Source organism: Lissotriton vulgaris, chromosome 8, assembly GCF_964263255.1.
Source record: "Lissotriton vulgaris chromosome 8, aLisVul1.2, whole genome shotgun sequence".
Lineage (NCBI taxonomy): Eukaryota > Metazoa > Chordata > Amphibia > Caudata > Salamandridae > Lissotriton > Lissotriton vulgaris.
Window position 1 is genome coordinate 1,486,479,633 of NC_141696.1, and position 21,914 is coordinate 1,486,501,546.

The 21,914-nt window shown below is 43.7% G+C and overlaps 1 protein-coding gene across 17 annotated transcripts in view; it reads left to right on the top strand.

The window, feature by feature from the left end:
• POU2F1 (POU class 2 homeobox 1) overlaps window positions 1-21,914 on the top strand; it is a 693,535-nt gene that overhangs the window by 100,113 nt on the left and 571,508 nt on the right. For 11 of the 17 annotated variants that reach the window (XM_086935563.1, XM_086935552.1, XM_086935557.1 and 8 more), the window contains one exon: window positions 13,717-13,780. The gene's annotated coding sequence lies outside the window, so the exon portion shown is untranslated. Of the gene's footprint in view, window positions 1-11,835; window positions 11,907-13,716; window positions 13,781-21,914 lie in introns of those variants that run through there. The other 6 variants (XM_086935555.1, XM_086935559.1, XM_086935562.1 and 3 more) reach the window with 2 other exon arrangements.

A 21,914-nucleotide genomic window follows, 5' to 3' on the forward strand; every position in this document is an offset into this window, starting at 1 on the left:
GCTTAGTAAATGGGAGTACCATTAAATTAGGTAATCGTAATACAGGTTATTTAGAAGCCATAAAACTGTGAAAAGTATGGGATAAAGTGCTGTATTAAATAAACGTTATTAGCAGCATTGTGTACTGTGATTATCTGGGCCAATCAGAATGCTTCATGTACTTTTAACTGCTATCGTTAATTCAGTTAGGCTGTGCTGTGATAGGTTAGTTATCTTTGCATATCCTGCTTCCACCACAGGCTTGGCCTTGTGTTCTTTCATGGCTGGTTGCATGCTGGAGCATTGAAGCCTACTCTGAATGGCTGGAGGCCAGAAGCTGCAAGGCTTGTTCATCCCGTTGGGAGCTAAGCCTGCATGAGTGGCTGGAAGAGTGTGGTTGGACGGTACTTTATACTCTGCTGGGAGCCAGGCTTTGTTCAGCCAGCCCTGGGAGCACATTCCACTGCCCAGCCTGTTTCTGGGGGCAGCCTTTGTGTGCAACTTCCATTGCATGAACAGACTCGCTCGGGTTTGCTCTGTGCTAGGTTCCTGCTCGTTGAGTGTTAACAAGAAGCAATTAAAAAAAATATATATCAAAACGGCACAGTTGGCACTGCTTCAAACTGGAACTTTGTCACTGCTCGCTAAAAGTGTTCTGCGCCGCTGTGAAAGGTATAGAGGGGCCAATGTGCTCTGCGCATTTTCGAGTGTACTTCAGGAGTCCATCCAACGTGATTTGTGTTTTCAGGGTTTTTTCTGGTGTTTGAGAGCGCTAAGGTGTGACCTTTACAGCCACTTCATGGCGCTAAGCTGCCGCTGAAGAGGTACGTGTGAATTCGTGACACTGTTTTATAGTATTTTTAATTCACCCTCAAGGGTGAGGACATTGATTCCAGTGTGTGCAAAGCTTTGTCGGTCCTAATAAGTAAGGGGTATTTAAGGACATAAGCTGCCGGCTTGTAGCGCTATAGAGAAATAAGGCGCTTTCTAGCGGTGTGAAGCCCCTCCCGGGCTCCATGTGTCTTTTTTTGCTCCAACCCGGTCAGCTCGCTGCGGCTCCCCATGAGGGGCGAGAGGGGTGACAGCTCTGCCTACCGGCAATCACTGCTCTGCTCAGTCATCGCACTGCCCTGAAAGCACACGCTCCGCGCAGGTGTGTGAAGCCAACTTTCTCTCAAGGTTGCCCTGAATGACACATATCTTTAATTGACTAGTTATTGGTGGGAAATTCACTAGTCTTTTGAATGTTCCACAGTGTTGGCTCCTGTGAACTTCTCTAACGTGCAACACTAGCCAGTGACAATATTTTTGCAACTTTTTTAATGTTTTAAACCAATAAACAATAGCTAGTTGAACTTTTTGTTAATGAATAGGATTAAATTCCTAGTTTTCACATGCCTGTCATCTTTGGACTAGTGTTGTCAGGGCCTTCTTAACTGATGGCGTTGCCCCTGGGTCCGTCACGCCACCAGACGTCGGATAGACAGGTTAGGAAAGATGGATCTGAATTCTGTCTAATAGGGAGGGCATCTCTTCAGGCCTCTAAAACCATTTCATTCCACACACAAGGTGTCTGTGGTCCCCAGTTGTTAGGATGATGGGCAGTTCTAATAATGCATGACACTCTCTCGGGGCTGATGTTAGATGTATTAATGTGATGTTGAGAGCGGGCACAAGTCATTAGGTGAGAAATCTGAACCCTAAAGGATTTCTTATGGTCTATAATAATCACTGTTTTTAGGCCTTAACCGTAGACTGCCTCAAGTGTTCGCTGTGGACTGCGTAGTAGAGTAACATTTGGATCAGTCCGTTGCTTTGCCTTTCTTGTCAGTCTCGTGCTATCTCCTTCTGTGGTTTTCCTAATCTTTTCTTGTCCTGCTCTTAGATCATAGTTTCTTTTGATTAGGTGGCTTGTATCCTTCAGCTGCTTATATTCAGGGAACTACGATTTTTTATGTTTTATTTTGCTATCTAGCACTCTATGGGCTTTTCGTGATCTCTCCCCGATGTGTTGCTTCCACCTTTACCTGTTGCCCCCCCCCCCCCTAAAGGTAGTTGCTTTCCATCCAGCTTGCCCGATGCTTCCTTCACCCCTCATCCTGCTTGGCTTTTTTTTTTTCTTTTTAGAACTACTCCACCTCCATTGCTTCCTCCCACCGGACTTCACAAGCTCAACTCTTCCCCCGCCCGTTCCTCCAGCCCCCAGTTTTTATTAACTTATTCTGATGGTCCGGACAGCTGCAATTTGCTAATAGGATGCTTGTTTATATAAAAAAAATTATGTTGTGCACCTTTTATTTAATTTGCTAGTCCAAGATCAACCACCATCTAGTAAATGTACATTTTAAAAAAGATTTCTGCGGATATCTTTTAAATCTGAACAGTATTCAGCCGTCCTGGAACTACTTTGGACACCTCTGATTTAGTCTTGTAGGTTCGTGGAGTGTGCCTGGTAGAGCTGTTCCAGTGGATGCACTCATTCATGTTGTTCTGCATCCATGCCAGCATTTAGTTCTACCTTTTAGTCCGTGAGCTGGACCGTTTTTGTTTTGTTTTGTGCTTTGCTGCATTTAGATGTTGAGGGCTGTGAGAGCTGATGGCCCAATATTTGCCACAGTAGTTGGGCCTCGATTCTTACGGTAGATATCACTGAAATGATCAGGCGTTTGTTCTATTCCTCTGTAGTTTCTCTCACATTTCTGCGTAGCACACATACTTGAAGATTTCCAGCTCTTAAGTCCTTCTCGCTCTTGATTAGTTCTGTGGTAGCTGTACACTGCTAGCTTCTCTTATCTATACTGTAGGTCTCCTCATTGTTGGCCTTCCTGGGTAGTCGTAGTCTGCCGTTCAACTCCCAGCTCTCTTTAGACAGATCCGTGGACGGACGTCTTGCTCCTGGGCCTTCTTGTACTTGTCCTTTTAACTTGGAAGTGCTCTGACCCTTCTCGCTTCTGTTAACCCTCTATCGACGCCATTAGGCCTCCTCTGGGCACACAAGGGGCAGTCTGTGGCGCTGAGTGCAGGAACTTTTAGTCAAAGAGCCCAAATGTGGTTTGCGAAGGATTTCATCCCTAGCCGTTTGCACAAAGCGTATGTGTTTGCAAGTTGTGTGCGCTTGGGCGTTTTACTTAAGCATCTGGCAGTGATATTTTAGGCATCCCATCTGTAGGCAACACTTTTCAGCCACAGTTAAACTAATCTCCGAGTGTAACCAGTCTGTGTGTGGTCGCTTTGTGTAGTACCTCGCACTGCCCAGGGACCTCTAATGGGAGGAAGGGAGGTCGATGGAAAAAGTGAACGAGGGCATTGAAGATGGGGCGGGGGACCTTCCTGATCTTACAAGATTCCATGTCTGTCAGCGTTTTATTTTTGCACTATAACACAACTCGTTGCATGATTAGTTGACCCTACGCTGCCCTCCCCATCACAAAGTAGTAATGTCTGACTCTGAGCTCTCCTGCGGATACCCATCAAGGATAACGTCCGATAACGTTTCTGCCATTGATGATAACATCTGGTAGTCCCAAACATACAGCCTTTGGGTCACACAATTATCAGCCATCACTACGAGGGGGTGGATTACCTAGAACTTACTATCACATCCACCGGAAACTGGAAATATCCTTATAACCACATGCACGGTTCTCTTGCACTCCTGCACACAGTTCATGCATAAACAGTGACACTTTCGATGAGACCTATTAACTATGCCATGCATGCAAGCACACCACTAATGCACGTTTCACACCCGCTCGACTGCAATTGCACACCGTTGTACAGAAGTGCTGTTTGTGCAGCAAGAAGCTCTAGCTACCTCAGAACACTGTAAAGGTCAAAGGCAATGATAGTCAACAAAGGATTGGAGGGGTAGCTAGCTTCTGCAAGTATTGTATTGCATCAGTTATATAGCGTTTACTACTCCTATGTGGGGTGCTGAAGCACCTGCCTTCATAAGTATTACACTGTAGGGTGTGTGCTTGGAAGGATATGGTCTATTTTGATCCTATGTGGGAAGTGTTTCCCTGTCTTGCATGACGACCACTGAGGTGCGGTTATCGTGTTATGGGACACAGCGCTTTGGGTGATGAAGTGAGAAAGACAGATGCTTGTTTTATGGTTTTCAGTATGCTGGTAGCTTAGAAAAGCTCTGCAGGTCCCTTTATGGTATTTAATATATACTCTGCTTAGCTGGTTACTGTTCTGGATTGTTCATTATGAGATTTTGGGTACAGTTGTGGTCCTGAGTGGAGGGAGAGAGAGAAGTGGAGAGATCTGTTAGGATGGGTATTTTTTATCATCATTCCATATCTGTAAGCAGTGAGATTGTGTAGATATTTGGGACCTACAGTGGTGGACTATATTAAAGTCCTCTGAATTGACCAGCAGTGTGTGACCTATCTCTCCATTTATTTTGTGCCTGTTCATTTGGTGATGGCTGGTTTTTTTGGGACGTACAATGCTGGTGAATGGACAACCTTCAGGAGATATGTTTTGAAGAGGTATGAATTATAACTTGTTGCTGACCGCTGCAAATGCCGGTTTTAGTGTTACTGAGCACTATAATCATTCCATAATACATAGGATGCTGCAATCTCTGTATAAACACGGTGTCTAATTTCTTTGTACTAGATTGGATTCTGTAATCCCCGTATAAACAGCAGTGTCTAGTTCTTTATAATCTGCGACTAGTGACGCACCTAGTCACCTATTATAAAGAAAAGGTGTTGGAGCTCTTCTATTAGAAGATGTAACATTTGAGATCTGATGTCATAGTGCGTACTGTACGAGCCAGCAGCCTAGGTGAAAGGCTAGCCCACTCATTGAGTATAATTGAAGCATCTGTTTAAAGCAACATAAATGGAACGTTGCTTTTCTTTCTTCTGCTCTATTTTAATAGCAGAGAGAATACTTGTTTTACACTTCTTAACCACATGCGCGCTAGCGCAATTCCCCTCCTACGCGATGATTTACTAAATCCCATATTACGTGACGAGCTGGGCTCGGCATCAGCGTGCGAGGAGGCTACGCTATGACGAGCCCAGCTCGTCATCAGCCCCGAAGGGGTTAAATAGAGAAAAGCTAGAATCTTTCTGCATGTTTCTGCACAATCCGCGCTTTTGCAGTTTTTTTAAAACTGAATTTTAATGAACTGTTTCTAATATCCATTTGCAATAAATAAATGTAATATAACGAAGTCCAGTAGTTCAAGGTAGATTAGGAAAGATGTTTATTAGGTAGTTGTCATGAAGATCCCCACCAGGAGCAGCTTTCCTGCTGCTCAGCCCACTGACTCTATCTAACATCCAACATTCCACAGCATCACCACTCACCAACATTCCACCAACTGGTCACACTGGCCGAGCAGCAGGTATAACAATATCGAACATGTTTTTGATGTGTTTAATTTGGCACTGTAGGTTTTATTGTCATTCTTCATGTTGGCAAATATGCTTGCTCTAAAATATGAAAGAGCTACGCTTTAAGGTTTTATGTAGTTTGTTTGAAAGGTGACCGTGTGACCATGTTATATGGGATAACGTGCTCCCTGGAGTACATGATAATGTTGCAAATCGGAGTTCCATAACATATAAAGGATCTCCTCAGTGACTTGCAATATCCACTAATGTACGGCTAGGGGTACTTTATCTCTTAAATATGAATTAACACAAGAACAATAGGTCTGCCCCTAAAGGCTTGCCTGCTTATTGAAAGCAGTTTGCTGGTTGAGTTGGCTGAAATGTGTGGGTTGTAAGCTGAGGATTGTGCCTGAGGGTGTGACTATTTTCTGGACTCTGCCGGGTAGTAGGTGTTGCAGTTACATATGAAATTGCCATATTATCAGCTTTCTTCTGAAGTGAATATGCTCCTGTGTGCCTCTAACGCTAGCTGGTAGTGAGTTCCAGAGCTTGGTGACTTGTACTGAGAAAGCAGTGCCTCCTATGGATTTCTTATAAGTGGTACAAGCTGGGAGCACAGTGTTCTGTTTAGTTTAGATTTTTACTTGTAGGTATAAGCGGTGTTTTTCCTTGGGAGGCTCTTAGAAGTGAAGTGGATTGTTTATTCATCCGTACACCAGGGCCTTTATAAGTGCAAGTTCCCTGTCTCACTCCTTTCTCTTCATAACATGCCAAGTTGCAGCAACAAACACACCGCACAAGCTCAGCTCTGGTAATTATGTACCACTGGGAAGTACACCCTATATTTGCTACACCAGAGTACCACATTCTTCCGTCAAGGCACACCCAATAGAGTACTGTGTCTGTAAATAAGCCCGGAGCTTTGTTAGGGCATTAAAGCGCTATATAAATGCACCATGCTTACTTTTTTAAAAGTTTAATTATTTGTTCTTAATTATTTGAACGAGAACAGTACGAGGATATGTTTATTTAATGAAATGAGGGTAGAACAGAGGGCTTTGCGAGCACAAGCAACGTGGGGGCACTGGCGCCATGTGCGATGGTTGAAAGGGTCCGCCCAAGCACTGACGCCGATTCAACAGGTAAATAAAATCAAACTGCGAAGCGCTCATCCTCTAGGATTTTGCCGAATCTTTGAACATAGTGTTTGCACACTAATGCGATCAGATGATGCAGGAGGTCTTGTGAACTGATAGTTGGTCCCCATTCATTCTACGGCAGCAGTTGTCAGGGCAGGCCAGGGCAGTGGGCACGCGAGGGGCCCAGTGCCGTGCAGTGGTGCTGGCCAGAGTGCGACGTGCCTCGTCTATCCTTTGACCTCACTGCACTGCCTCCGGAAGCACGGCCGTGATCGAAGCGCACGCTTCCGCGCCCAGGCATCGACAAAAATTGCTGTGAAATTAAATCGCTGTTAGTTTAAATGTTTCCTTTGTGTCGGCCCCGTGTGCGGATGCCTCTCTGCCCGCAGCGACAGAGGAAGAAAAGCGGGATTTTTCCTCCTCTTTCAGAGGCGCCCGTTTGAAGCCTTTCTTCGTCTCCCTGCCTTTGTGTCGCCTTCCCTCCGCCTCCTCCCCTCTCCTTCTCTCCGCCTGTCAAGTTCAAGAGCGACTCGGAAGCCGTGAATTAAGCCGAGCACAAGGGGGTAAAGGTGACTCTTGTCAGGGAACAAAGCTCCGTCCGTTAGGAGCCCGGGGCTTTTCAGCGCCGCGCGCTCCCCGCGTGCGCGCCCCTTCTCGTCAGCGTGCCCGTACGTACGGCAAACACCGCGCGCCCTCGTTACCGCTGCCCCCTCCCTTGGCGGCAGCGCCCCTCAGCGGCCGGTCTGCGCCGCCGCACTGCAAAACTGCCGTTACAAGATGCCTGTGGGCAGCAGTTGTTCGTTCTGAAATAGACTGCTTCTATAATCCTCTTTTATAAATGCATCCTATGTCGGATCATCACATTTCCGATCAGCCAACGCAAATGGTTTGTTTTACATGGTATGGTAGATTTATATTTTCTCCCACCTCCAACACTATGAGGCAGTGGGTCAGCCCAGTTCAACAATTGGCTACCTTCACTGAGTGACGTTCTGGTAGAAGGAGCATATCCGCATTCAAAGTAGTTCCTTTCAGTGCCTGAGACTGCCAAGCCAGCCTGTGGTCTTTGAGACCAAAAATATTTTTTTTGTCATATATTTTTATATTGGTGAATGCCCAGCACCCCATAAACATTTTTACAAAATCATGACAAAACAAATCTTGACAGAGGCAAAAAGGCTGGAAGCTAGATCCGGACCGCATGACTTTGTCAGTACTTGTTATAATGTGTTTATATTATATCAACTAATAAGTCGCTTTGCATTTTGAAAAGAATATTACGTTTAAAATATCGCATTACCCAAAACAGACAACATACACACACTTGCACACATTCATTTCAGCCCTATTTATTCATTGGTCTGCTGTAAGGCCATTTACATTTTGCTTATACCCTTCACAGCATACAGTAGGGTCACCCGACTTTAGCAATTTATTTATCTCAGTGTCAGTGACTGCATTCTACCCTTGTACAGTGTTTGCAACCAAAGAAAAATGGTAACTTTATGTCCAGGGGACTACTAGGCCAATGTTTGCTTTTTCTCTACTTTTTTTTTTAAAGTGTACCTTGTTTCCTACTTTTTAGAGGGTCCCTCCATCTTTCTCTGCACTGATACAAGAACACCTGGACTCCATATATATTCTGAAACAAAGCAGAGTTCTACAGGAACCTATCATTCATAGAATGGTGCTTATTTCCATCTCGGGCAACATGTAGAGTTAATAGAAGATTTGCAGAAAAGCTTAACAGATATTTGAAAACCTATCAAGGGTACCTCATGTTTTTAATTGCTGTTCTCTCCATACGTCCTGTTTAACTGTTTCTTCCCTCCGACGCTTAATTTGCTGCAACAGAACCAGATTTAGTTTGCTGGAACAGAACCAGATTGTAGTTTTTATTTTTCCCTTTAAATACCAATACTTCTTCTCACCAAGGCTTTGGCGTCCACGTTCTAATGATTGCATGTTGAAAAGTTCCAAGCTATTAGAAAGTCAGTGTCCTTGCAGTTCCATTAAGAATGTCTACAAAAGATATCCTTCCAAAATTGTATAACTTGTGGCAGCTCGATGGTGAAAGCTTCAAATCTAAGAGTATTGGCTGCCAACGCAGCACATTGTTGCCCCATACCCTTCAGAATGGTTTCAGGTGTCCAGAACCGTGTCTGAAGTGTTCATGGTGAATTGTGGCCAACTTAGGATCCAAGGACAGACGGCTCAGTGATGCTCCTAACTTCCATCACTTCGCCTCACTGTGGCCAGTCTTCGGCTCCTCTTTCCATTTCTGTTATTTTAAGCACAGAATCCCATTAAACAAGTGAGGGGATTTGTCATAACTCCTAATTGAGAACCTTGCACTCCTTTTAGCATATACATGTGTGCATTTCTTAAACCCTTTTAAATCCATGCTCACTTTCTTCTTTCTTTGAATACAGAGTAGATTAGAGCGGCTCACACTGCTTTTCTAATTCTGGTACACGCTAGTTTTGTATTACTGTTTCCAAGTCAACAATTCCCTTAACATGGCTATATTGCAGGTTCAATATTCCTGCTTCAAGGTTTATTAATCCTTTACAGTGTTAGTCAAATACATGGCACAAGCATGACCAGTCTTAATATTTGCAACAGCAAACTCCCCGAAAGATGATTGTGGTTCTCGAGGCGCTACGTTTAATACACAAAGCATGCAACAAATGCAGATGTGTATAATATGAGTGGACAAAGCAAAATGGTGATATGTATTGTGACCTCCTACAATACTGCAATGGAAATGTCATCCTGTTAATTTGAAGGTGTAAGGAGGTGATACGAATGAGTGATTAATGTACAATACATTTACAATATACGCATAGCAAAACGATTAGTGGAAGCTGCAACATGGTTTTCTGAAAGACATTTTCACAGCCAAAAACAGTTGGACAAAAAATATATCTACAAAATGGGCTTGAAATAGAAATTACATTGTTTGAAAAATTGTATTAAAAAAGACTTAAAGGTTTCTGAGAGGCTTAAGGATGTTCAAGATGTTTAATCATCTTGACACGAGTCTAGAATTGTTACAACAATGGGGCGCTAATGATTTGGAATGTGCCAAGCTCATGATCGTTATTGTTTATAAAGAAATTGAATATGAAAGTCTCAAAACTGAAATAAAAGGCATTGAAGATCAGTTAGTTGGGAAAAGAAAACGAAGAGGTGATCTTCAAAAAGGAAATGGAAGTGAGAGAGAAGTATAAAAATGAATTGAAGCAAAGAAAACAAAAGCAATTTTCAAAGAGAAGAAAGGTACTATTTGGAAGGGACTGGGTTCACATTTGTGTAATGATTTGATGCTTTAAAGAGGAACCATGCTTTGCAAAAGGCAAATATTGAGCCTACCTCTGAAGAAATTAGTGGATCAGATGTGAAACTAAGCACTTCTGAAGGCCAAGAAATGCATAGCGACTTTTTTTTGTTACATTTTTTTACACAAAATGCATATAATGTACATAGACAAACATACAAAGAATCAAGGCAAAAAACGAACCACAGGAACACCAAAAGGAGAATGATGAGTCACTGAAAAGACAATATCAACAGAAATTCTGGAAATAAACTTGAAAAAAAACTGCATCAAATTTAGTGGTGATCCCGGCGGATTATAAACTAACAAAAGTAGAAATCGTAGTCCTAAATACATTTTTATTTTTCAGCCCTGAAAAAGAGTACACAGACACGACACTGATGCACATACATTTATTAGCTAATTTAAAACCAGCAAAGCTCCATGGAACTGGTTAAGAAATTGAGAAACCTGGTGTCACATTGGAAACATATCAAACAATACAATTTACTAATTGAAAATATTAAAGTTTGAGGAAGTTTAATGAGTTGGAAAACAATGATGACATTATTGGATCAAATAAGCAATTATTGGATGAACGTGATGTCTGTACAATAGCATATGAACGTAGGAATTTGAAACAGGAATCAAAAGATAGTGTTATGTTTTTGCTACTAAACAAAATGGTCTTAATGAATCAGTCATTCAAGAGTTGTACTGAATTAAGAACGTTAAAGGGACATGGAAATATCACAAATGCAGAGAGAATGGGTATGAGAACCCTACACGATTACAAGAAAATAATAGTGAACCCAGCTGAGAATGGAGGAAATGGTGTAATGATTGAAACAACTCCAATAAATGGCTGAAGCCAGACAGTACCTGGACAATATAGAAAAAAGAATCTGGATATGAACACAACTGGAGAAATAAATCATTAGTATGATGACTTGTTGGCAAAACAATTGAACCAATTGTTGGACGAGTAGCAGTTTATGAAGACAGACAATCCTTTAGCACTAACAATTTCTTTCTTAAAAGCAGCACACATCTTCATAATCTAGAAGATAATCCATTAGTATCTAACTTTTTGGTCGAAATGACTTCACAATATGTTTACTATTGGTGCCGGTTGTTAAGAATCTAAGCTCCTATATAAGAGAAACAGAAGAACCCAATTATAATTTCTGTAATGCTGCTCAGTACATCCATACAACAGGAAATTGCGTTATAAGCATGCAAATGTTAACCCAAACAGTGCAATGTTGGGTAATTGGAACATTCAAGAGTGCTGTTCGAGATGATCGACATCTGTTTGAGTCCAATGTTTCCTGGGTTTAAGCAAGAGGATACTTTGACGCAGGTTAATGATAAGGTTGCATCAGGTGAAACACTGATTATTAATTATCACCTTTAATTGACTCTATGGTCTCTGATTAAGCAATGTCTGATTTTATAATCTAATTATTTGTGAGGGGAAAAAAAAATTTGCTGCCTTTCGTAAAAAGCCAAGATTACATTTCTAGCCCTTTTTTGAATTCCTTCTTACCGAGTGGGAATTTCTGGTAGACGCTACTAGTCCCTAAACCACCATACACTAATCAACGGCTATGTCGTTGGTAGTCCAGCATACTTGCCCTCTTAATTTTACGAATTAGTCTGCAGCCTTTGTTCTCTTCTCCTGGAGAATTGGACTATCAGTAATTTGGCCACAAGTAAGACCATGCTCGGTGTGCATGCTGTATTATATTGTACTATATTTTATACCTGTAAATTAATAGCGCCTTAAACCCGTGGCAGTGTCCAAAGTGCTTTCAGGATGTGTAGCATTCTGGTTAATGGAGTATGCTTAGTCGGAACGGTGTTGGTTTGTAGCAGGTATTGTCACTGCCTGTGTAGTGATGCCAAAGTGAACTAGAGATAGGACACTTAAGCTTTAAAAGTGCTTGAGCGTGGTTGGAAGGATGGACATGTGACATGACCTGTATCAGAAGTGTTTGATGTCGTATAGGCAAATGCTACTCATAATTTGTCACTGCAGGAGTGTAGGGAGCGGAGAGTGAAAGAGAGCTGCTCAGTCTTGTGCCATCCGTCAATGGTTTTTGTTCTCAGGTGGGTATTATTCTGAGCCTTCTAAGCCTTCCTTGTGAGACGTGCTTCTGTGTTTTGGTAGTTTGCCCTTCTCCAGTAGTTGGAAGATTTCGTTTTTTCCTGGATCCCAGGTGTTCTTGATTGATTTTTAGCTTTTTTGTCACAAAGTTTTAAAGTTATGCAGCTTGTCCTTGAAAGGTGGTCCTTACAACTCTTTTCTTCTTGTAGGGAGTGAACGGTGAACTGAGGTGCAGAGTTCTGTTTTTCTATTATCAAATCCGTTTTACTTGGCCTCTCCCTGTGGGGATGCGGAGTGCTGCGAGGGCAGCACACCAGCCATTTTTAACCAGTGAACTTCTTGAAGGGAGGGTGACATGTAGTCATGTGAGTGTAGGGATAGTATTTGTCTTACTTTCCCATTGTGGATTGCACCCACATAAAGCAACCCCTGAAGTAGCTCCCCTTTGAGGCGACGCAGCTACGTTCACTCTCGACCACAAATCAATCTCATTGTGTCCTATTATACCCTTTCCTCATCACCCACTGCGCTTGGGCTCTCTGTATGTGTCTGTACTAGTTTTCCACCACTTGTATGATTCGTCAGTCCTCACCACCTCTCACTATAATCCTTCCTGTCTCCCACTTCTCCTGCCTCATGGTCCATCCCTTCTCACTGACCCCTGCCCCTTGGAGTCCTCCTGTGCTATACTTCATGGACGCCTCATCTCCTCCCTTTTACACCTCCGTCTCTTGTAGCAGAATCCTGTTTGCTAGCCCTTTTCCGCTCTTCACGATGTGTCCTGTCCCAATTTAACCGAAGGGTGCCCATCCAGCCTGGCATGCCCACCTCTCCGAAGGGTGCTCATCCATCCTGGCATGCCCACCTCGCCGAAGGGTGCTCATCCACCCTGGCATGCCCACCCATCGAACGGTACTCATCCAGCCTGGCATGCCCTCCTCGCCGAAGGCTTCTCATCCACACTGGCATGCCCACCCAACAAAGGGTGCTCATCTAGCCTGGCTGCCCACCTCGCCGAAGGGTTCTTATCCACCCTGGCATGCCCACCCAACGAAGGGTGCTCATTCAGCCTGGCATGCCCCCTACCCGAAGGATGCTCATCCAGCCTGGCATGTCACCTCCATCCCATACCCTGCTCGGCCAGCGACCGATCATAATCATGTACACTTTAGCCTCATTGAGCGTCTTCCTTTCGATGCACAGCCCTCATATCTTGTCCTTGATTGGCCTATGTATTATTCTACATGATGATGAAAAAAGACTATCTCGGATACCTTGTCTATTCATTGTAAGAAATGACTTTCGGAGTAGCATCAAGACCAGAACCTTGGCTGGGAGGCATTTTATTTTCAAGTTGTGGCAGGGGGTCTGGGCACCAGATAAATTCATGTAGAGCGTGTTGTGAAAACGGATGCTTTTACGAAGATTTAGAAGGCAAATAAAGTGTGTTAATCATTGTCTGTGGGCCAGGGATTAATTTCTTGTCAAAGTGCGCTCTCTAGTGAAAACGGACTAGCGTGCAGTGCTTTTTTTTGCGCGATCAGTGGTGGGAGAAACATTTGCTGAAACACAATGTACGAATCCACCTGGGATTGAATTTTGCCTGCTGAGCGTATTTTCCTTTTGTTGGACAACATCTTAAAACATCCTTTTTGTCTAATAAACATTTATCTACTTGTTGGGGTTGGTTTGCCACACCAAGTTGTACATTAACACTAAATCAAATAGCAATTCACCAGTACTGTTAAACCCTCTTTCCTCGTAATGTTAACTGAAGGCATTCCTGTGTTTTTTCTCTCTCTCCCTTTCTAGGACCTGGTTCCACATGTGTAGAAAGAATATTGCGGTATAACCAGCACAAGACTGCTCAAAGTAGGTAAGTGATCCCTAATAAATACTAGTGTTGTCTTTGTTGCCCTTTTCCATGTCTGACAAACGAAGGCGTGCATGCGAAAATGTAGAGTTTGAATGGCGTTCAGAACTGTAGCATGTGTTGAGAGAAGGAAGCAGCTTGCTGAGTTCTAAACACTATATAGGAGTTTAGGATAGAATCATTGTCTCATCCTTTCATAATCCCTAGGTTGATAACGTGAGTACCCTTGAGACCATGTAGAGAAATACATAGGCGCGAGACAGTAAGAGGAGAACTCATTGTTCAAAAAAATAAATAGGCGCTCCCATTAGCCCACCCTGGGACTATTTCTTAAAGTACTCGTCCCAACCTCGTGCGTTCTCATGCAAGGAAGGTGGAGGAGTGTGGCACAATTGATGTCTGCAGCCATTTTGGGAGTCCAGCCTTAACTAATGGTGGCTTGTAGGTGAAGTTCACCAGCAAATTGTAGGTAATAATCTAGGTCTCTGGAAAATCCCCCAGTGCCTTAAGCTTGAGAAACTAGCTGTGAGCGACCAAGGAGGGTGAGGTTGGGGCACGAGTAAAGATAGGGAAAGAAATGTAGTTTTTGCTTCAATGTGTGCGTTTCCTGTTTAGGTTCCACTGCGTTCTATTCATATGGGAATTTTATTATCAGAATTGGTCCTTCCATTGACAACAGTAAAAAAAAAAAAAAAAAAGCATTTGCAATGCAATAGGTCTCGCAATTGTTAAAGTTGGAGCTGTTGGCGTTGAAAATGACAATGTTGTTTTTTTTGTTTTTTGTTTGCACCAGAGTAAATCTATTTGTATAGCTCTATTGCCATTGGTATAAGAAAGCAACAGTAAAAAACATTGTAATTTTTATGGCCAACAGCTCTAACTTTAACACATTAGAGACATATTCTGAGGTTTACACAATGGGGTCTGCTTGGTAGCAATGAACTCCTAAAATGCTAAATAAACAGTGTGTATTATGAGCTGTTACTTGATTGCGTTGATGTGTTTACGCAATGAAGGCTTATGCTGTATTTCTACACGGTATGTATACATATACTTATTTTACAGAGACCCAAAGTCTTGAAAGCTAAAAAAAACTCTTTAACATCTCTGATTATGGCTAAAGCAACACTTTGAGTTGCTTTAGCTTTTCCTGATCGTTTGAAAGGTGTGCGTGTCAAGTTAAATGTTTGGGCCAGGTTCCTTTTTGACTGTAGTCGGAATACCACTTGCACATGATTTTCCGTTAAGTGAAGCATTATGCAGCAGGTTGTGGCGAAAAGAAACTTAGGATCCCTCAGAACAGCACCTGCCGACGGGGAAGTACCCTGAAGGTGCGTGCACTGCTGCCTGCGCCCAAGTTTTGGACACACTTCATGGGGACACAGTTCGCTGGTGATGCGACAAACCACATTTCTTTTTCCAGCATAGCTTCGGAAATCAGATTTCCGGTGCTGTCTACTCTAGGCTATCACTGGACGTTACAACAAGGTGTAGGCTGCAAGCAGCCCCTTATTACATTTAATGTGTTTGATTAAAAGTTTCCTCATTCCCCCTTACTGGCATCACTAAAGACTTGGGTTTAGATAGGTACCTTCTGTGCTTCAGGTCTTCCCTCCCATTCTCCAAAATATTGCCCTTCACAGAACCCTCAGCACCGATTCTAGTTGTAATATGCAAGGCTACACGAGGGGGTCCCATTCCAGGCCTATTGAAAAGTGGGGAGGGGTGTCTGTGTGTCTGCCTCAGACTGGGGAGCTCTATTATGAAAGAGTGCATGTGTGAGAGTGAGTTTGAAACAGAAAGCAAGTGTATGTGAGGGTGAAAAAGGGAATGTGAGAGTTATAACGAGTGGGGGTGTATGAGCGAGAGACAGCAAGGCAGCACTCTGTCATCCGTGGAGATGATTTGTATGAGACAGAGAGTGCACAACTTTTGGTGAGTGCCTGGCTGTGTGCATGTGAGGGTTAGGTCGCGTATGCAATAGTTTTTGTATATGAAAGCATGTGAAACTGTGAGTGAGGCAGAATACGAGAGCCGGTGTTAAAGAAAGTATGTGTGTGGAAGAGGGTGTTAGGGGACAGATTGTTAGTGTCAGAGGCAGTTTGAGTGTGTTAAACAAATGTTAAAAATAGAGAATATATGTGAGAAGATGTGTGTGTGACCACTGAGAGGGAGTGAGAGAAAGAGCGAATGCTTAACCATTTTCTTCCCATTTGATTTTAATACACTTTTATCTTGAAACAAGCTTGCGCGCTCTTCCCCCTGGCTTGCCAGATAAAAGCAAATGGTTAAAGCAGTGGAAAGCAATCCCGGGTCTCTGAGGCGGACCAGCATTAAAATGTACCTTCCCTGCGATGATTTAAAGCATTATTTTCCAATAAGCCTCTTAGCAGCGGCAGGGAGATACAGAAACAAACGAAAGCGCTTTATGCTGAAATACCGCGACCCGTCATCACGCATGCACATTTTAACGAACATCTCACAGGATCTTACCTGCTTCCTCACCCGGAAATACTGGTCTCCCTCAGACTCTCTGCACAGCAAACTGGGCATACAGCCGCACTCGGCGGACGGAAGAGGTATCAAGGGGCCTACGCGGCTGGGAAGCAGCTCCATGTCTCCGGCTCCGATCTCTACTTCAGCCGCGACACTTTGACAAGCTGAAAGAGACGCCATGAGCGTGCGAGCGTGCACATCGGCTGTCCAGGCGCAAGCTGAAAGACACGCCATGCGCATGTCCATGTGCTGTCCGGGAGCAAGCTGATAGACACGCCGTGAGCGTGCACATCGGCTATCTAGGAAAGTGCACATCTCCTGTCCCCCTTCCAAACTCAAGTCGACGACAATAGATCTCGCTAGCGAGCAGCTGCGCTGCTTCGCTAGGCGGGACTTAAATATAGATCTATGTATCCTCTCGTTTAATGTCAGCTATCTTCTGTCTCCTACTTAACTTCGACCCTAGATCGATCTCAGAAATAATTGCATTTAAAGATGCCTTTTTAATAATCAAAAATCTTTAAAACTGCAGTTCTTATTTTTCATAATTATTACTGCATTTTCCACAGAGTTCTTTGCTTTTACTTTGTAGAGATATATCTATACTGAAACATCCTTCTTAGTTCAACTCTTTTATTGCAATCAAGTTTGAAAATCCACAAATTTGTAGCTGGTGCTTGAAACAATGTGCAGTGGTATTGTCGGACAGTGTAGCCCTCATGTCTTTTTGCACCTTCCTTCACCCAAACAATATCTATTTTTGCATTAGAAATGACGCAAAAGCGGATTGCCTGCATTTTTTTCATTGAATGGCTGAATCGATGTCGAAACGTATTTATTTTATTTTGTGGAAGTTGTTGACTGCTTTTGCCAAAGATCTGTGCATAAATCACCCAGATGTTACAATACACACACACGTTATTGATTTGTGTTTCCGGAAGGTGACCTTTGGTGAAGGTAGTGAGTTTAGTTAGGTATATGTGCCCCACCTACAGGTGTATTATCCCTTCAAACCAAGCTTTTCTCATGGACGAGAACCTGATGTTACTCCCGTATTGGAACTTTCTTAGATTGCCATAGCTTGTTCATTACCCGTCGTAGGAATGGGAGTCCCCGGTAAATAAAAAATATCATAGCAGTAGGTACAAAAGAGAAAAAAAGTTTTAGGCCTCATCCCATTTTGTAGCATATCCACCTCTTTAGGTCTCGACTATTCTATCCCGCAGGGTTTAATAGGCGAGTGTACAGGAGGCGAAACAAACTCTTGACCAAGCGCGGATTACGTGCAGTTCATGTGATGCACGTGTACGCGCGCGTGCACAGCCTCCCTACACACTTCAATGGAATGCCTCCCAAGCTGCTCCCCCGCTGGGCGCCATCAGCCTTCAAAGCAATGCCAGTCTTGCGAGACGCACATGCACATTAAACACCATCTGCCTCAACACCATCTACCCCTGCCCCTCCCCCTCTACAGAGCGCGTCTCACGGGCGTGCTTTCACTTTCATGGCCGCGAGGCGTTCACAATATTTATTTGTTGTAAGGAACGTGTTTATTTAGGGGTTTTGGATTGCTTAATTTAAACGTGCATGCAGCTTGCCTTACGGGCTTTAGCACAGATATGCATTTTTTTCTTTAACATTTTGCTGCTTCTCTTAATTTAGGTAATGTGTATTCCACCGATGCTGTAAACTCAAAGACAACAATCTTCAATAGAAGGCTGATTTGTGCTTCATTAGCAGTTGCTTTTTCACTGTTAGGAACGGACCATATTTTTCCGTTGTGAAGGAATTGTGCTTTATTTTATTGTTTTCTGTTCCCTGGCGAGATCTGCTTTTAATTTTGATGAAAGGGCTTTTTTCCCTATTTGGAACTGACCGTGTTTTTTTCTTCCAAAGGATTTTGTTTTATTTTACAATTTGTTTTGTGTTCTTTGGCTTAAATTGCTTTTATTCCTGATGGAAGGGCTTTTGTTTTCCTGTTTGGTACGGACCGCGTTTTTCTCTCGAGAAGGAATTGTGCTTTGTTTTTCGAATTGTTTTCCGTTTCTTGGCTAAAACGGCTTTTATTTTGTTTCATTGTAGACGATTCTTTTAAAGTCTTAAAAAGATTGTAATAGAGAAGTTGGCAGTAAAAATGGTGTACTTTTTATGCAGCTCTCCTGTTGAAAGGGCTTGGCTGTGTTTTTCCGGAATCAATTATGTTGTTTTGCTGGAAACGGACCGTTGCTTTGTGTTGCGTAAAATAGGGACATGCTTTAGCTCTACTTGATACTAGCAGCCCGTCCCGACGTTGTCCGGGGATGGCCGATGTTCAGTGTTGCCTTTACTTTTTGTTTGCATTAGTAATGTGTGTTTAATTCATCCGTAGGTTTTCATTGAGCCACACCTAATTTTGTTTTGCTGTCCTTGTTGAGAGTGTTCCCCCTGTGTGCGAATGTTGTTGTTTCCCAAATGTTGTAATTTGCGCCGCAAGTGTTACAGTGGTCGCTCTGATGTTTTTGCCTCAAATTGCTTGTTTGTGAAAGGGGCTTTCCTTGTTTAAGTTTTCGATCCCTTTACTAATGTCTTTTTTTTTGTTTTTATCGGCGCAAGTACTGGCAGTGTTCCACTGATAACGCAGAGTGTTTGAAATTCGGAAGTGTTTGTTTAAGTTTTAAATTTTGTCCGCAGCATACGTAATTATTCGGAGCCTTGTGAGTAAAGTCTTGTTCATATTCCGTCGATTGGCTTTCTTGTCTAAGAAATGGGCGCCTCTTTTGTTTATGTTCCTCCCCCTGTGAAACTTTTGAGCCAGTCCCCTCTACCCTCTTTACTCTTGGAGGGCTTTACTCTAGAGGAAAACGTAGATCTAAGCTACGATAATCTTAGTCAAAGGATTGTGTCCTCTCTTGACTCTCTGGCCCCTCTACGGAAAATAAGAAATAGGTCCACACCGGCGATGCCATGGTTTTCCGAGGAATTGTTTCAACTTAAACTCCAATGCAAGCGGGCCGAGTGCACATGGAGAAATAAATATCTGGACTCAGATCGGGACCTTTATAAACAGGCCCTGTCCATCTATAAAACACAGATCAAATGTGCGAAGGCCAGGTTTTTGGAAGAGTCCCTGCGGGCGGCAGTTAACAAATCACAGACCTTATTTAAGATTGTGAAGGATCTGTCATGCCCTGCTAGTGCGATTAATACCATCACCGCATCTCAGTCTCTGTGTGACTCATTGGCACAGGCTTTTGAGGATAAAATCGCAGCCATTTTGAACAATCTAGGCGTAACATCTGGCGGTAATCCTCAGAGTCGCACGGAAACGCATTCCGGATCTACTATAGACTCTATCTCCAGCATTGCCAAGTTGGACTGTATCCCTTCCCCAACTTTTGAGGAATTCTGCTCCCTGGCCAACAGCGTGTCGTCGGGATCTCCTTTAGACCCACTACCGCATAAACATTGGAAGATCTTCCGGGATGAACTCTTCCCTCCATTGTTTGCCATCTGTGATCAGTCCCTGGTCTCAGCACGGGTACCAGACTGCTGGAAACTTGCCGTGGTTTCCCCTTTACTCAAAAAGCCCACCTTGGACCCGACAAATCCTGCAAATTATCGTCCCATTTCCCTGCTCCCGTTTCCAATAAAGATTCTGGAAAAGTGGGTCACAAAACATCTGTCTAAATACCTGGAGATTGGGTCCTGTTTGGACGAGGTCCAATTCGGGTTTAGACCGGCCCACGGGACGGAATCAGCGCTGGTGACTGTACTTGACGACCTCAGGACGCGAGCCGACCATGGAAGAGCAGCCTTTTTAGTGCTGCTCGATATGTCGGCCGCGTTCGACACTGTCAGTCACACAATTCTGATTAACAGACTTGAGAAAGTGGGGGTAACTGGCCTTGCCCTACAGTGGCTGACATCTTACCATGGAAATCGCCACCAGGTAGTGGCACTGCCACCGTTTAAATCTAACATCAGAAGAGTGGCGCAAGGTGTTCCACAAGGGTCAGCCATTAGCCCTATCCTCTTCAACCTGTACCTGCGGCCCCTAGTTGCGCTGATCAGATCTTTTGGCATAGCGGTGACGAACTACGCAGACGACACTCAACTTGTCTTCTCTCTTGAGGGCAAGGAAGCAGTGACACTTGACACCTTCCACCGCTGCATGCTCGCAACTGCGGACTGGCTGAATCAGAACTCGCTGCAGTTTAACAGCTCTAAGACAGAAGTCTTACACTGCACCACTGACCGCGTCCCTAGACCTCTTCCGCCGGATTTTTGGTCACCTTCCTTCCAAAGTACGACTGCGTCTTCCACCTCGGTCCGCAACTTGGGAGTGATGTTTGTGTCCAATCTCCAACTGGATGCAGCTGTCAATAAAACAGTGAGTACCTGCATGGGATTGCTTCGCATGTTGAGAAAGGTCCTTCCAATGCTTCCCATGGACAGTAGGCCAGAGGTGGTGAGGAGCATCATCGTAAGCCGCCTGGATTACTGCAATGTTCTATTTCTTGGAGCACCAGCCACCTTGGCTGGAAAACTGCAACGGGTGCAAAATCTTGCAGCCAAACTAGCGCTTGCTCGCCGCCGTTACGACTCCTCATCCCAGGCATTAAGAGACCTTCACTGGTTACCGATCCTTCAATGGATCGATTTTAAATCTTTATGTATTGTATTCAGGGCCCTTCACGGACAAGGCCCAGTACCACTTCAGAACATGTTTCATTGGTACACTCCGTCCAGATCCCTTCGTTCGGCGTCCGCTTACCTTGCTGTGGTGCCTAAAGTTCTGAGATCACGGCTGGGCGGCCGATCTTTCAGCTTTACGGCAGCCAGACTATGGAACACTCTTCCGCTAGGATTGAGAAGTATGAATGACCTTGTCTCCTTCAAGAAAAATTTAAAGACACATCTCTTCCCTAGGACTGTTTCTTCTTAGTTCCTAATTCAGTAGGGTGCGCAGCAGGATCTTTTCAGTCAAAGCGCCAGGATACCCGTTGGGTGACAGACACGCGCTATAAAAGATTACCAATACAATACAATACAATACATACAATACAACGTTATCGTTTGTCAAATGGTTAAACATTTGTTATATTTTTGTATCGCAACTCGTGTGTGTGTTAATCATTGTGTGTCGTGATTGGTGGGCTGTGCAAAGCAACGCGAATGATAGACAGCCCTTTTTGTAAGCCTGCCCCCTTGTGGCACTGTATTATCATGGAAGGCGTGCCCCTTTTTGGATGTCATCCCACGAAGGCTTTAATGTTTGAAGGGTAAGCCGACGAATGCGCAAATGTCGAGGCGAGTGATAGGCGGCCCTGTGCAAATGCGCGGGATGCACAGTTAAGTGTGTGCCTTGCACAGTGAAATCATTGAAATCGCATTTGCGCTATGCACATTGAAGTGTGTGGTGAAGTGTGTGCCTTGCACAGTGAAATTAGTGAAATCGTTTGGCATATGTTTATTGTTTGTACTTTGGGCCATGCCCCTGTAAATGCCCACATCTTTTGTTTGACACGCCCCTCTAAACGCCCACATCTTTTCTTTGACATGCCCACGCCAACAAGGGACTACTTTCCCACTTTTGGCATTTTTGCTTTTTTAATGTATATGGTGTCCACATCTACAGCCTATGTCCTTCTGCTACATCTCC